The sequence below is a fragment of the Equus asinus genome, chromosome 21 (assembly GCF_041296235.1).
Source record: "Equus asinus isolate D_3611 breed Donkey chromosome 21, EquAss-T2T_v2, whole genome shotgun sequence".
Classification (NCBI taxonomy): domain Eukaryota; kingdom Metazoa; phylum Chordata; class Mammalia; order Perissodactyla; family Equidae; genus Equus; species Equus asinus.
Window position 1 is genome coordinate 59,642,868 of NC_091810.1, and position 16,781 is coordinate 59,659,648.

Here is a 16,781-nt window from a genome sequence, read left to right on the forward strand (position 1 = left end):
GAGATTATCCCTTTCACAAAAAAACATTGCCTTAATTTAGGAACAAAGGAAAACTAACAGAGCCCCTGTAAGACTTAAAAAGGACAAAAAGCGGGGCCGGCTCTGTGGCTGAGTGGTTAAGTTCGCACATTCCGCTTCAGCAGCCTAGGGTTTCACCAGTTCGAATCCTGGGCGCAGACGTGGCACCGGTCATCAAGCCATGCTGAGGCGGCATCCCACATGTCACAACTAGAAGGATCCACAACTAAAAATACATAACTAGATACCAGGGGGCTTTGGGGAGAAAAAGGAAAAATAAAATCTTTAAAAAAAAGAAAAAGGACAAAAAGCTTAATCTTTATTTTTTAATTTTTAGGTTAAATCTTAAGAGTTTGATTCATCTTTCCTCACTTTAAGTTGTTTTTTGAAGTAGACAGGGAATGGCACAAATAAAGAAAAATAAACTCTTTCCTCCTGCTTACTATCTGTTCATTTTTCCATGCTTCTCATTTGGCTCCAAATCAAGCAAGTAGAGGGAATGAGGAGGAATAGGAACAAAAGGCATGAATATGTTCCACAAACTGGGTAATTTGTATGCTAAAATATGCAACTGAGTGAATTTTAAAAAATTGTAGTAAAATACATGCAACATAAAATTTACCATCTTACCATTTTTAAGTGTACAGTTCTATGGCCTTAAGACATTCACATTCTTGTGCAACCATCATCACCATCTATCTCCAGAACTCTTTTCACTTTGTAAAACCTGAGTGCATTTTTAAAAGATATTGAAATGTTTTAAGATTGCTGCATGAGGAAGGAATGTGGATGGATTTAGATGTCCCATAATGTCTGTAATAGACATGTTGCTGCTTTGCTGGGGGAGCATGGGCTGTCACAGCCCTCAGAAGAGCTCAGAGGAGCAGATGTCGGAAGGGTTCACCATGTAGTCCTCTAGGGCATCAGAAGATCAATCTGAATTACCTTTCTAGCTTATTTGGCTTTGGTTGTTCCACGTGTTTGGGGGAAATGCAATTGGAGAGTTGACTTTCAGTAAAAATTACCTGAAAACATAGAGTGTATCAAATTTCGGACGCTTAGGCAGCTAGCCTCTCAAAGGGACAAAGATGAGGGTAGAATGAAAGCCAGTTATGGTGTCTTACCACGGTCAGTTTGGTGAAAGTTGTAACGAGTGTTCCTATGAGAAGAAATTGAAGCCTCTTGAAGAGTTTGCAAAGTCTTTTAAGGTATTACTGAAGCCTGGAATATTACTGTTTTCCTAGTTTTAGAGTTGAAATCATGAAGAAAACATGTTTTATGCACACTCTTCAAATGGAGGTCATCAGAATATTGTTTATTTTTGACCTGATGATCTGAGAGTCCTTCCAGGTCTACAATTCTGTGATTTCTTTTGAGATCCAGTACCCAAAGAATTCATGGTCATAATGTGTAGATCTCTTAAATGTAAAGAATCAATGACAAGCATAGAAACTGATCCTCTTTTATAGGAGTTTGAACACTCCATTTGCTGGATTCTGAGACTCCTACGTGGAGCAGAATTTACATGTATGAATATTTATTTAGTGTGTAAACCTACCTCTAATAAGGAAGAAAGAAAGCTCTATGGCTGTTTAACGTTTGCAACTTCTAGAATTAAAGATTTCCCTTTTTTTTTCTCCTCTAAGCCCCAGTACGTAGTTACATACTCTAGTTGTAAGTCCTTCTAGTTCTTCTATATGAGCCACTGCCACAGCATGCCTGCTGACAGACGAGTGGTGTAGTTCTGTGCCCAGGAACTGAACCTAGGCCACTGAAGCAGAGTGTGCCAAACTATAACTACTAGGCCATCAGGGCTGGCTCCAGAATTCATTTTTTTTTTTAATTTATTTTTTTGAGGAAGACTACCCCTGAGCCAACATCTGCTGCCAATCCTCCTCCACCCTATATGTGGGACACCTACCACAGCATGGCTTGCCAAGTGGTGCTATGTCCACACCCAGGATCTGAACAGTGAACCCTGGGCCGCCAAAGCAGGACGTGCGCACCCAACCGCTGTGCCACCAGGCCGGCCCCAGAATTCATGTTTTAAAATAGCTTTATTGAGATATAATGCACCCATTTGAAGTGTACAATTCACTGTTTTTTGGTATATTACACTGTTAATTTTTTAAGTTGTGGTTAACATATTTATAACAAAATTTGTCATTTTAACCTTTTTTTGCTGAAGAAGATTTGCCCTGAACTAACATCTGTGCCAGTCTTCCTCTATTTTTGGTATGTGGGTCACTGCCACAACATGGCTGACGAGTGGGGTAGGTCCACACCTGGGATCTGAACCCATGAACCTGGGCTGCCGAAGTGGAGTGCGCCAAACTTAACTACTGTGTCATGGGACCAGCCCCATTTTGACCTTTTTTAAGTCTACAATTCAGTGGCATTAATTACATTCACAATGTTGTGTAACCATCACGACTGTGTTTCTAAAATCACCCCAGACAGAAATTCTGTAACCAGTAAGCAATAACTCACCACCCTCCCTCTCTGAGTCCCTGCTACCCTCTAATCTACCTTGTGTCTCTATGAATTTTCTAATTCTAGATACTTCATGTAAGTGGAATTATGCAATATTTGTCCTTTTGTGTCTGGCTATATGTCTTCAAGAGGTGTAGCATGTATCAGAATTTCATTCCTCTTTTTTTTCCTTTTAAATAACTTCATTCCTTTTTTATGGCTGAATAATATTCCTTTATGTGTGAGTGTGTGTATATATATATACACACACACACACACTACATTTTTTTAAATCTATTTATCTGTTGGTGGATACTTGGTTGGATTTCATTTTGCTGCCTAAGAGAGGTAACAGCCATTCCAGGTATCTAGTAATGAGAACCAGAAGTTTGTGGTTTTTGATTATGGATTAGCAGCCTGAGAAGGAGGATGCAAAGGGAAGAATTGTGCTTAGTTTAGAAGATACTGTCTATTATTATTGTTTTGTGGAATGATAATCATAATAGCTTGATAGAGCTAGTGATCTTCTCATAGTTATTTTGCTATTTTATTTGAGTAGTTTATTCATTTTTAGGCCATGGCAAATTAAGGATAAAAAACTTTTGGCAAGGATAGCGGTTTTTAAAAATGCAAAGAATTACTATAATCAGCAATAATTATGGATGTTAATACCATCTTTCATTTAAAAATAGGTTTTTTTTTTTTAAACCATGTGTTTTGAATGTCTTTCATTCAGTAAATGTTTATTGAGCCTCTGCTCTCTGCAGGTGCTGTGTTAGCGACAGAGGATATGGAGTGGACAGATCTAACATTGTCATTTCCTTATGGAGCTTAGATTCTAGAGGGGAAAACAGACACTAAACAGATAATTACGTAATGGACTAATTTTTTGATTTTCAGCTCATATTTTTTCTTCAAAATTAATATCTACATTGGGGCTGGTCCAGTGATGAACTGGTTAAGTTCCCATGTTCCTCTTTGGCAGCCGGAGGTTCGCCAGTTTGGACCCTAAGTGCGGACCTATGATTGCTTGTCAAGCCATGCTGTGGCAGGTATCCCACATATAAAATAGAGGAAGATGGGCACGGATGTTAGCTCAGGGCCAGTCTTCCTCAGGAAAAGGAGGAGGATTGGCAGCAGATGTTAGCTCAGGGCTAATCTCCCTAAAAAAAAAAAAAAAAAGGGTCTACATTTAGTATGGCCATTTTCTGTCTTGAAATCTGTGATTGTCAGTGTATGTCACAATCAGTGGCATTCTTAGAACTGAGGAAATACAGTAATATATTTATTTACAACTGTATTAAGTGCTTTCAGTAAAAAGTAAATGATTTTATTAAAGAGTGTGTGACAGGGACTTGACATATTTGGGCACTTTGGGAAGGCTTCCCTGAGAAAGTGCCCTTTCAACAGAGTTTTGAAAGATGAGTGGAATTATGTAGGGGAAATTGAGTTGTCAGATGTGTGGAAGAGCTTTCCAGTCAGAGGGAAGAATGTGTGACAAGTTTTTGAGGCTAAAAGAGATGGAGAATTCAAGGAATAACGATGACAGCTAACATTTCCTGAGCTCTTATTATGTACCAGGCTCTGTTCTAAGTTCTTTAAGTGAATTTAATCCTCATGACAACTCTGTGAGGTGGTCTGCTATCATTATTTTGTCACTGATGAATCCAAGGCATGGAGAAGTGAAGTAAGTTACTCAAGGTCCCCTAGCTGGAAAGGAGTAGGGCTGAATTTTGCACTTAGGCTCCTACACTCTTAACTGTCATGCCTCCTGTAATATCACTATTAACACTAACGTGGACAGCAAGGAGGAGAGGAGCCAGAGAGTTAGTCAGGAGCCCCATCATATAGGCCAGTGGTTCTCAACTGAGGGTGATTTTGTACCCCAGGGGACATTTGGCAGTGTATGGAGATACTTTTGCCTCTCACAACTGGGGGTAGGGTGTGCTACTGGCATTTGTGAGTAGAAGCCAGGAAGGCTGCTAAACATCCTACAATGCACAAGACAGCCCCCTACAACCAAAAATTATCTGGCCCAGATGTCAGTAGGATCAAGATTGAGAACCCTGATATGGACTCTTATCGACTGTATTTAGCATTTTGGTATATGTCCTAAGAGCAGTGGAAAAACATTGGAGGGTTTTGTGTAGGGGCATGACAAGATCAGATTTGTGCCTTAAAAGGATGACTTTAGGGGCTGGCCCCTAAAGTAGTGAAGTTCGGTGTGTTCCTCTTTGGCAGCCTGGGTTCACGGTTTTGGATCCTGGACATGGACCTACACACATCAGCCATGCTGTGGTGGTGACCCACATACAAAGTGGAGGAAGATTGGCACAGATGTCACCTCAGGGCTAATCTTCGTCAAGCAGAAAAAGAGGAGAGTTGGCAACAGATGTTAGCTCAAGGCTAATCTTCCTCAGGAAAAAAAAAGGAATGACTTTACTGCATGTTGGATGTTATATCAGACATTATAAGAGACTTTAGTGGATGTGGGGAGATGAGTCATGAGACTTGCAGAGGAAGTGGTGGCTTAGCCTAGAATGTTGACACTGGGGATGATGAGAGGTTGTTGGACTGGAGAGGTAAGTGGTAGATGCTCAGTGAGTGGCTGTGGTTGGGTTGCAGAGAGGGGAAGTTTTGGCTTGTGCATCTGGTGGATAGTAGGGAGCATTAGAGTGGGGAGGAGGTTTGGACAAGGAAGACCATGTATTTATGTTGCAAGTGCTGTATTTAAGGTGCCTGTGAGGCAACTAAGTGGAGATTTTGAAGAGGCAGTTTGGGGCTATAGATCAAGAGCTCAAAGGAGAGGTTTGGGTGTAGATAAATATTTGAGACTTGTGAGCATATAGAAATCACATTGAATTCTGAGCACATTGAAATCATGAGTGTGGATGAGATTGTCTGGGGAGAAAGTATAGAGTTGAAGATAATCACTCCTCAGGCAGAGCCCTAAAGAGCTCCAAGATTTCGAGGTCAAGTTTTGAGTCTTTCTTCTTTCTGACACTTTTTGATCATCCTATGTGTTTAGTTCAGATCGTTCTGTGCAAATTGGATTTGTCCAAAAAATTAATCCACAGGAGGCAGAATTACTTTTAGTCAAAATACCTTAAAGTGTTCTCACTGGTGGTACAAAAAAACTTATAAAAGATTATAAAATGTGAGTTAATTTTTCAGAGTTATGGAAAGTGAATGTTTTTCTTTCTATTTCTACCCAGTTAAAAAAAAATCAAAAAAATAAAAATTCTCCCCCTTTGCACTTACTGTTTTTATTAGATAAATCCTTTGAAAGAGCAAATCTAAGTTGTTGGTGTTTTTAGTTATTTGGGGTTTCTTCTAGTGGCATTAGTGCATGCATTCAGTGAATTCCTGTAGAGTGCAGACCTCTCTCCATTTTTTTCCCTATTCATTCACTGGAACTAAGGCAAAGGAGGGTGGGAGATGTGGTTGAGGCAGCACCCCCACCCCCCCCTGCCCCCATGCAGAGCCCTGGCTCTGTAATGGCCAGCCTTACTCACAGTATCTCGCTGCTCCTTGATTTGTTCCTCTAACCATCATAAAAGGAGGATTATTGAGCCCTAAGACTTAGTTTTGTGTCATTGTGACTGGAAAATATTTGGTATAATGTTCAGTCATAATCTACTATTCCTGTGACATATAGGAATTTGGAGACAAAAAAATTCAAGTAGCACAATATCATTAACCTAAATGTGAAGACGTTATTGGCAACACCCCCTTTTCCCCCAAAAATATTTCTACTCAGACTATGATTCACGTTTTCCCCTTTGGTTAGATACGTCATTGCAGATCCAAAGTTTAAATTTTCCTGTGCTATCCATCTATTAGGTTATATTCAGACTTCAATAATAAAGTCTCTAATCTTAAACTTCCTCTCTCTTTCCAAAAGAATATTTTGCTATCAAAAGGTCTCTGAATAAAAGGAAGATATATTTGTTTGACATCAGGAGAAAATGGGTTAAAATTCTAGATTTTATCTAATATATATTGGTGTTTATGCTCAGAAAAGTTTGTATAGTTGATCTTCAACTACCAAAAGCTTAAAAAAAAGTGGTTAAATATAGTTACATTGTAAGAGCTAGTTAAGAAAAATGGTACCTAAAATTTTCTACTAAAGGGGAAGTTGCTAGGAAATTAAGTAATGATTTTTATTTGTTAATTTGGAATCCATAGCAACACAATAAATATTATGTCTCTTAATTTGTCTTTCAGTGTTCTTTGGCATGAGTGTCATGGAAGAATAAACAAAATTAAACACAGTAAACTCTGAGTCTTAGCTACCTGAGTTAGTTATTTTCCTTGAATGTTTCACTTTCTACAATTTTGTATTTCAGATTTCTTGAAATTAAAGCATAGTCTGTAAAGGTCCAGACTATACCTTCTCTTTCTTACTCATGCCAGCTGCAAGAGTTTTATATTATGGACGTACATGCAGGCTGGCACTTCCATGCTTAGCTCAATTCAGTGCATTTCTGTCAAATTATGAGAGTTTTATTTGCCTCCCTCTAAAACTGTTACGTGATCACAGCAGGACAAAAGTTTTAAACCTAGAGGTTTTCCTTGTTTTTAGTGTGTTTTTATGCACTGTTCTTTTTGAAAAATATTAAATGCAGAAAGGTTTTAGTAATATAAGTACCATGAATACACCACCCAGCATTAACTGACGTCACCATTTTGTGACAGTTGTTTCAGATCTTTTCTTAAAACGTTAAGAAGAAAAGGGGAAAGAAGACATTATAAACCAAATTTAGGGCCCTTTGTTTCATTCCCTAGGCCTGCCTATCCCCAGCTTCCCAACAGGGAACCACGGTAATAAAATTGTAAGAAATCCTTCCTCTCCATGTCCTGAAAGTTCTAATGCGTCTCTGCATAAAAATACTGTTTCTTGGGTTTTTGTATATTGCTTTCTAAGTGCTCTACAGGCACAGGGATGTGAAACAACTAGAACCATGTGGGAAACTGCCAGAATACTATCTCAGTACGGCTGGAGAGCGCTTGGGGAATGGGAGGAGATGATGCTGGGGAGGCCACAGGGGCCAATCATGAAGGCATTTGTATACTGAGGATTTTCAATCTGATTTCAGAAGCTGTGGGGGAGCTATTGAAGGATAAAAACTGTTTCAGATTTGAATTATAATGTAAGTGCTTTAGCCACCATGTGAAGAGTGATGGGTAGGAGGCAAAGAACTAGTTAGGAAGCTGCTAGAGTCATCTTGGTGGGAGAGGATGAGAACGTGAATGAAATCAGTGATAGTGGGAATGGAGAGGAAAATTGGGATAGAAGAAATAGTAGAGAGATTGAATCTTGACGGGAGCTAGGTAGGTAAGATTTAGTGACTGAATGTGGAGGGAGGGAAGAAAGGAGGAAGGAGCCTTATGATGATTCTTCATTTCGGTTTTTGGGTTTTGGGACAACTGATGGGGAATATAAAGAGGACGCGGAAGTTTAAGGGAAAGTTTATAAAGTCAGTTTGTGATACATTGAATCTGAGGTTCCATTGGGACAGCTTCAGTGTTTAATAACCAGTTGGATCAGGACTGTGGGAGAAAAGTCTGGATTGGACATAAAGATTTACAGACTATCATATCACCCAGGGAGGGAACATAGAGTGAAAAGAGTGAGATCAAACCTGGAAGCCTTGGTTATATTAAAATTTAAAGAGCTAACAGAGAAAAATGAGCCCATGAAGGATTTTGAGGGAGAGAGGCAGAGAATCAAGAGAAAAACAGGAGACACTATTAGTATTGCAGAAAGCCAAGAGATGTGTGTTTTAAGAAGGAATTGAGTGGTCGATGATGGTGGAAGTCCAGAAAGGATGAGTGAGATATGAATAGAAAAATTCTGTTGGATTTGGTAGTTAGAGGTCACTAGTGACTGTTGCATGAGGAATTACAGTAAAATGATTTGGGCAGAAGCCAGAATGCAGTCATTTGAAGGGAGTGGAAAGTGAGGAGGGAGGTGCAAGAAAAGTTGGCTATAAAGAGAAGACAAGGCAGAATTGAACCAGGATGGGATTTATTTTTTGTTTTTCTTTGTTAAAGATGGGAGAGACTTTGACTTATTTCTGATGAGAAGAATAAACCAATAGAGGGAGAGTGAAGACAGAGAAGAGAGTGATAATTGAGACAAGGTCCCTGGAGTTCACATCATAGCATGGAGGATGTGTGTGTGTGTGTGTGTGCGCGCGAGTGTGAGGAGGGATATATATGTTTTATGTTTATATTGTTATATTACTTAGTTGTTAACTCTCTTGACTTTGAATCTTAAGATGATGGATTCAGACTATTTTTTTAAAAAAATAAACTTGGGAGGGCCAGCCCTGTTGCCTAATGGTTAAGTTTGCATGCTCCGCTTCGGTGGCCAAGGGTTTCACCAATTCGCATGCTGGGTGGGGACATGGCACTGCTCATCGGACCATGCTGGGGCAGCGTCCCACATGCCACAACCAGAAGGACCCACAACTAAAAAAATACACAACTACGTACCAGGGGGCTTTGGGGAGAAAAAGGAAAAGTAAAATCTTTAAAATAAACAAATAAATAAAATAAACTTGGGGCTGGCCAGGAGCGTAGTGGTTAAGTTTGCGTACTCTGCTGTGGTGGCCCAGGCTTTGCGGGTTTGGATCGCAGGCATGAACCTACACACCACTCATCAAGTCAGGCTGTAGCGGCGTCCCGCATGCACAATAGAGGAAGACTGGCACAGATATTAGCTCAGCAAGAATCTTCCTCAAGCAAAAAGAGGAAGATTGGCAATAGATGTTACCTCAGGACCCGTCTTCCTCACCAAAAAAACCCCCCAAAAACACCTGAACCTTTTCTTCGTTTTTTGTCAAAATGAAATTTGACACATAGATTATATTTCAAGGAAACAGCACTGTCCAGTGGATTAGTTAGACCCTGCCTTATGTATAGACCCACTGGACAGATGGGAGAGTTGTAATAGAATTAGCCTTAGTTAAGTTTCTGATTTGGGATGCTACTGGGAGCCACAGTGAGTTTGTTTTAGCCTGTTCTCCTGTGTTTATTTAGCCGAAGCAGTAACAGGAGCCTAATTTAAAATTCAGAAAGTGTAAGGATGCTTTTGGGCATTGGGCGTTATGAAATCTATAATAGCTAATTGTATTTTATTTTGCGATGTTTTATCTCGCTCATTCCTTGGTGTTTCAGGCAGATTAATTCAACAATAGGTAGTATGGAATAGCAAGGATGGGAGGAGAGTTGGAATGGAGAAAGTGAAGTTAGAATTAGGAAATGAAGTATTCTAGGTGAAAATCGTAAGAGCCTGCTTGGAAGAAGGGGAGTGTGTTGGAATGGAAATTAAAGGTTAGATTCAAGGGATAGTGAAAGGAAGATTTGGTTAGGAGTAGGAGGCTGTGAGACCTTGGGTTTTGAACAGGTGTGACAAGGGTTGCATTTCTGGAGATTGGAAAATAGGGAAGCAAAGCCTATTCACTGGGGGAAGATGAGGTTGCTTTTTTTTTTTTATTCACTCTCAGTTTATGGCAAGAGATCTACCAGATAGAAATGTAGGCTTTGATTTTGCTCAGAGCTTGAGCTGCTAGATTTGAGTCATTCTCATTGGCTGATAGTTGAAAATGTGGAGTAAAAAGATGAAAGGGGAGACTGTACACAGCAAAAAGAGACTAGCTACATTTGGGGTGAAGTCGTGGTCGAAGGTCTAAGAGAACTCAAATAGTGCAGTTTCACAGAAAAGAGAGAATCCATGCTCGTTTGAAAATCCTAGGATAATTTGTCCAAAGTAAACTTTTATTATTTGTCTAAGGACGTGCTCTTATCTTGGTGTAAAAAGATACAAGTTGTGGCAACATGGCTAAGAGCATTTACTGGAGTTGGTTTCTTAGGATGTGGATCTCAGCTCCAATACTTAATGACTAGGGGATATTGGGCAAGTTACTTAACCTTTCTGTACCTCAAGGGCTTACTTAGTGGACTAAAGGAAAATAAGCACCTAGGTTTGCTAAGTAAGTGCTCAAATGACGGTAATTATGTTAGTGTGAGGTCTCATCTTCCCCATCATCTTGCAATTTTGAGTTTTCATTGAGAAGAGATTATTCTGATAACATTGTTTAATTTTATAAATATTAAGAACAAAAGTAAGGTTCCCCTTTAATAGAATTAGTACAATTTGAATTAGATCCTGATATATTGCCATAAGTTTAATCATTATTTCCCAACTGTGTTCCTTGGAGCGTAATCCTTGAAGAATTACTTAGGGTTTATTTACTAATGCGGTCAGGTAAGTCTGAGAAATGTGCTTTTATTTTATTCGTTTCTTGGAGATTTATAACATATTATTAAAGACTGGTTAAAAAAAGTTTAACCTGGCATTTTCCAGACTTATAAGATCATAAGATTCACTTTCTCCCATTTTTTATATTGAATTTTATGTGTTGGAATTTTACTTACTTTACTATTTAACTTAGGTGTTATATTTTTTATGCACTCAATCTCATCTGTTTAAAAATGTTTAGGGGCCAGCCCCATGGCCAAGTGGTTAAGTTTGTACGCTCTGCTTTGGTGGCCCGCAGTTTCACCGGTTCAGATCCTGGGTGCAGATCTAGCACCGCTCATCAGGCCATGCTGAGGTGGCGTCCCGTATAGCAGAACTAGAAGGACCTACAACTAGAATGTACAACTATGTACTGTGGGGCTTCGGGGAGAGGAAGAAAAAGAAAAAAAAAAGAAGATTGACAACAGATGTTAGCTCAGGGCCAATCTTTACAAAAAATCAGTTTAAATTGAGATATAATTCACATACTGTAAAACTGACCATTTTAAAGTATACAGTTTTAGGGGTTTAATATATTCACAAGGATGTATAACCATTGCTGCTTTCTAACTACACAGCATTTCATCAGCACAAAAAGAAACCCCATACCAATTAACAGTCACTCTCTATCTCCTCCTTACTCCAGCCCTTGGCAATCAGTAATCTACTTTCTGTCTCTGGATTTGCCTATTCTGGACATTCATATGAATGGAATTATGTAATATGTGGCATTTTGTGTCTGTCTTCATTCACCTAGCATGATGTTTTTAATGAATGAACATCTATGTTGTGGCTTGTATCAATACTTCATTGTTTTTTAAGGCCGAATAATATTCCATTGTATGGATAATAGCACATTTTGCTCATCCATTTATCAGTTGATGAACATTTGGTTTGTTTCCCTTTTTTTGGCTATTATGAATAATGCTGATATGAACTTTCACGTACAAGTTTTTGTGTGGACATACATTTTCCTTTTTCTTAGGTACATATCTAGAGGTGGATGCTGGATTTTATGGTTTACGTTTAATGTTTTGAGGAACTGCTAAACTGTTTTCAATTGTGGCTGAACCATTTTACATTTCCACCAGCAAAGTATGAGGGTTCTGATTTCTCTACATCCTTGTCACCGCTAGTTATTTTCCTTAAAAAAATTTTTTTTATTATAGCCATCCTAGTGGGTGTGAAGTGGTATCTCATTGTGGTTTTGATTTGCATTTCCCTAGTGACTAATGATGTTGAGTGTTTTATGTGTTTATTGGCCATTTGTATATCTTCTTTTTTTTTAATTGATCAATTTATTTTATTTTATTATTTTTCGAGGAAGATTAGTCCTGAGCTAACATCTGCCACCAATCCTCCTCCTTTTTTGCTGAGGAAGACTGGCCCTGCGCTAACATCCATGCCCATCTTCCTCTACTTTATATGTGGGACTCCTCCCACAGCACTGCTTGGCAAGTGGTGCGTAGGTCCACACCTGGGATACGAACCAGCAAACCCTGGGCCGTCGATGCAGAACGTGCGAACTTAACCTCTGCACCACCGGGCCGGCCCCTGTATATCTTCTTTAAAGAAATGTCCATTCAGATCCTTTGCTTTTTTAAAAATGTAATTATGTATCTTTTTATTTATTACATACTTATATGTGAATACATGTATTTTATCTATCTCATCTACTTTTGTTTTCTTAAATTCCAAAAGAGCATAGTACAAAATCTGATGGTAAAGGAAAAGTCTTTAATGTAGAAGGACTGAAACCATGGTACATGTTTAGTTGTCGTCTTTTCCTAGTTGATCTTTCTTAGTGATCACTGTACGATTCCTAATTATTAGTTGAGTAATAAAGTGAACATTCTATGAATTTAGAAAGTTTATGAGTTAACATTACCTAAAGCATTTGTTCCAGGGGTGATCAAAGCCCATGGTTTTTGCTGTCATTTTATTTTTCTATTTGCCCCAAGCATTTAGTTAGAAATGGATTTAGTTCTATCCAAATATGTGTTTACTTTTCTGTGTTGTCATTTTCACTGCTCTAGGAAGAATAAACTTCTGTACTTATCCAATTGCATATTATTTCCTTTAATCAACCTTAATGTGCCTAATATTTGAAAACATAACGATCAGAATAATTTTTAGAAACCTGGTCCAGTGATGTACTTGATTTTACCGGTAACTTTTGAACCTGAATTTCCAGTTCCTGAATTTTCCTATTAACTTTATTTTAAAAGTTTGGGTCATATCAGCCTTTTAAAGACCCTACAAGTAATTAAATGATTTAGGCTCCTGAATACTTCTGATTTCATGTCTTATGCTAACTTTAAATTATCTTACTTTTTTGTGTGTGGTAAAATACACGTAACATAAAATTTGCTATTTTAATTATCTTTGAGTATTCAGCTCAGTGGCATTAAGTACATTTACATTGTTGTGCAACCATTACCACTATCCATCTTCAGAACTTTTTCATCATCCTGTATTGAAATTCTATACCTGTTAAACAACTCCCAGTTTCCTCCTCCCCCCAACCCCTGGAAACCACTGTTCTTTCTATCTGCATGGTATTTGACTATTCTACATACTTCAGATAAGCAGAATCATACATTTGTACTTTTGTGTCTGGCTTATTTCACTTAATATAATGTCTTCAAAATTCATCCATGTTGTAGCATGTGTTAAAATTTCCTTCCTTTTTAAGGCTGAGTAATTGTATGTATATACCACAGTTTGTTTATTCATTCATCTGTTGTTGGACATTTGGGTTGTTTCCACCTTTTGGCTGTTGTGAATAATGCTGCAGTGAACATCAGCATACAAATATCTATTTGAGTCTCTGTTTTCAGTTCTTTCGCGTATGTACTTAGAAGTAGAATTATTGGATCAAATGGTAATTCTGTGTTTAAAATTTTTTACTAATTTTGTTTTGAACTTAGTTAAATCTTTGCTGTCCTTTGTTGTCATACACCGTTTATTTTATATCCGTCAGTGTGTGTTAAAGCTAATCTGTAGTAGCTCTTTCATGCAATTGTATTCTGAGGGGAAAATGCTAGTGTTACTACCCAGAAGTATGCTTTGTGTACCTATAGTTTGTCTATTTAAAAATATATCAGTTGGGGCCAGCCCGGTGGCACACGTCCTGCTCCGGCGGCCTGGGGTTTGCCGGTTTGGATCCTGGGTGCGGACATGGCACTGCTTGGCAAGCCATGCTGTGGTAGGCGTCCCACGTATAAAGTAGAGGAAGATGGGCACGGATGTTAGCTCAGGGCCAGTCTTCCTCAGCAAAAAGAGGAGGATTGGCAGCAGATGTTAGCTCAGGGCTAATCTTCCTCCAAAAAAAAAAAAAAAAATCAGTGTTTAAGTATAGGATATGTGTTTTGTTTAGTAGATTGGAATCACCATTAGCTCTTTGCTACTCCTGCTCTCGGTATTGCCCCAGGCATCTGGTGGCAATGTATAGCAAAAACCAGATAAGTTAGTTTTAAATCCTGTTTACCTTATTTAAGCTGGTTGTTTAGTGGCCTTCTTCAGTACCATCTCCAAGGGAGGTAACATCTGAGTTTTGGGTAAAGTTGGCTAAGTACCAAAAGGACGGAGGTTTTCGTGGCTCTGAAGCCATGGTTTTTTTGTTACACAATCAGGTTCCCTTCCTGTTTGTTGTGAAAGAAGTCTTATTAGAGAATAGATTTCAATTTTTTATAATTTAGGTTTGGTAAGAGAAGTCCCATTTTAGTATAGATTGTGCAGAATTGGCCACAGATCTTAGAAGGGTAAAATTGGCATTCTTGATAAATTTCTAAGGGAGGCTTCAAGTACAAAGGCAATGTACGTGGAAGTGAAAAATCTTACTGTTGTTATGGCTTTCTTAAATTAAAAAAAGAGGTTTGAAAATTTTTCCCAGAAAAATGATACTTTGTAATTTAAAAACATATTTGCTATCAGTTGAAGCATAACTTAGCCTTGAAGTCTTTTTCTATAAAATACAAACTCTAGTAAGAAAGTGCTGTTCATTCATAGTCAGAGGGGTAAAGAAGGTATAGGTTTTTTAAAGATAGAGGCCAATGTGAAATTCATGTGAGAGGACTAATTGCTGTGGTCATGTCAGTGTTTAGAGCTTGAGGTTGGTATATTGCAGAGGACTTTGCAGGATTTTTGGTACTAAAAGGCCAGTTAAGCAGACTTGGAAATTGCCAGAATTGGGGTAGTCAAATAAGTGTTAACTATTAAACTGTCTCCTCTTCTTAGAAACCTGTTGTGACCCTGCCAGGCAAAACTAATTGCTCCCTGTTGCATGCTTCCTTCCCTTTAAGCATTGTGTTTCTGTCTCCCTCAACTAGATTGTGAACTTCTTTAGGGCAGAGATCTCGTGTCTTACTCTGTATTTTCAGCACCTAGCATAATTGCTCCCACATAGTAGACCCCTTTAAATATTGGCTGAGTCTCTTCCCCGTATGAGACTTGGGCACACATATAACAACATGGGGGGCCAGCCTGGTGGCATAATGGTTCACTTTGCATGCTCTGCTTTGGCGGCCTGAGGTTCATGGGTTCAGATCCCAGGTGTGGACCCACATACTGCTCATCAAGCCATGCTGTGGTGGTGTCCCACATACGAAACAGGAAAATTGGCAGAGATGTTAGCTCAGGGACAATGTTCCTCACCAAAAAAAAAAAAGAAGAAGAAGAAAACAACAACAACATGGGAAGAAGCAACTACTGTAGTTATCAGAGGGAAATCTGAATCAGAGTTTGGATGTGGCCAAGAACAAAGGAAACCACTACAAAACAGAAACAAGAGAGAAGATTTTTTACTTTCATGTGGTATATCAAGCTATTTCCTTGTCTCATGTCCTTGATACTTGGCTCAGGGCCTGACATTCTTTTGTTTACTTAGCAGAAGTTGAAGCATGAAAGTTGTGGAGTGACAGAAGCATATAATTTTAATACAGTGCGATATAGCCACAATAGAGGCATATGCATAGAGTATTGGTCTGTGAAAGATGGAATGGGGGAAATCTTCACAGAAGGTAATATTTTAGCTGAATAAGAGAGGGGGGAAATACCTTCTGCCAAGCAAATGGTCTATGAAGAGAGGCTTAATGGAGCACAGTAGAGTCCAGGAATGGAGGGAGATGGGATGTAACTGGTACGTGTGGGGCAAGTACTGTGACATAACGTGGCTGTCTTACTGGGAGAAATCTTATTTCTGTTTTTGCTTTTTTCTCCTTTCTTCTGGTCTCTCTGTGATAGTCTGGGGAATTTTTGCTTTAACGTAAGTAATGAGCCAGTGGAGGATTTCACACAGCAGAATGACGTGATCAGAAATGTGTTTTGAAAGGCAGACTGGCAATCATGTAACCATGTAGAAGGTGAATTACAGGGCAGATTCTAGAGGCAGGTAGATGGATTTGGAGGCAGTTGCAGTATCCAAGCAAGAGGTGAAGAGTTGCTATTGTATGATTCTATTTGTATGAAATGCCCAGAAGAAGCAAATTCATAGAGAGAGAAAGTAGATTAGTGGTTGCCAGGAACTGGGAGGGGAGGGTAATGAGGAGTGGCTGCTAATGGGTATGGAGTTTCTTTTTAGGGTGATGAAAATATCCTGGAATTACATAGTAGTGATGGTGGTGCAGTGAATATACTAAAACCCCACAGAATTGTATACTTTTAAGTGGTGAATTTGGTAGTATGTCAATTATATCTCAATTTAAAGAGAGAGAAATATGAAGAGTTTCTGAAACAAGTAGAAACTGAGAATAAAGAGGCCAAGGGGCCAGCCCCGTGGTCGAGTGGTTAAGTTTGCGTGCTCTGCTTTGGTGGCCCAGGGTTTTGCCAGTTTGGATCCTGGGCGCAGACATGGCACTGCGCATCAGGCTATGCTGAGGCGGCGTCCCACATGCCACAACTAGAAGGACCAACAACTAAAGATATACAACTGTGTACCGGGGGGCTTTGGGGAGAAAAAGGAGAAATAAAATCTTAAAAAAAA

General features: G+C 39.0%; 1 protein-coding gene across 33 annotated transcripts in view; it reads left to right on the forward strand.

The window, feature by feature from the left end:
• LRRFIP2 (LRR binding FLII interacting protein 2) overlaps positions 1 to 16,781 on the forward strand; it is a 109,370-nt gene that overhangs the window by 24,587 nt on the left and 68,002 nt on the right. The window lies entirely within an intron of this gene.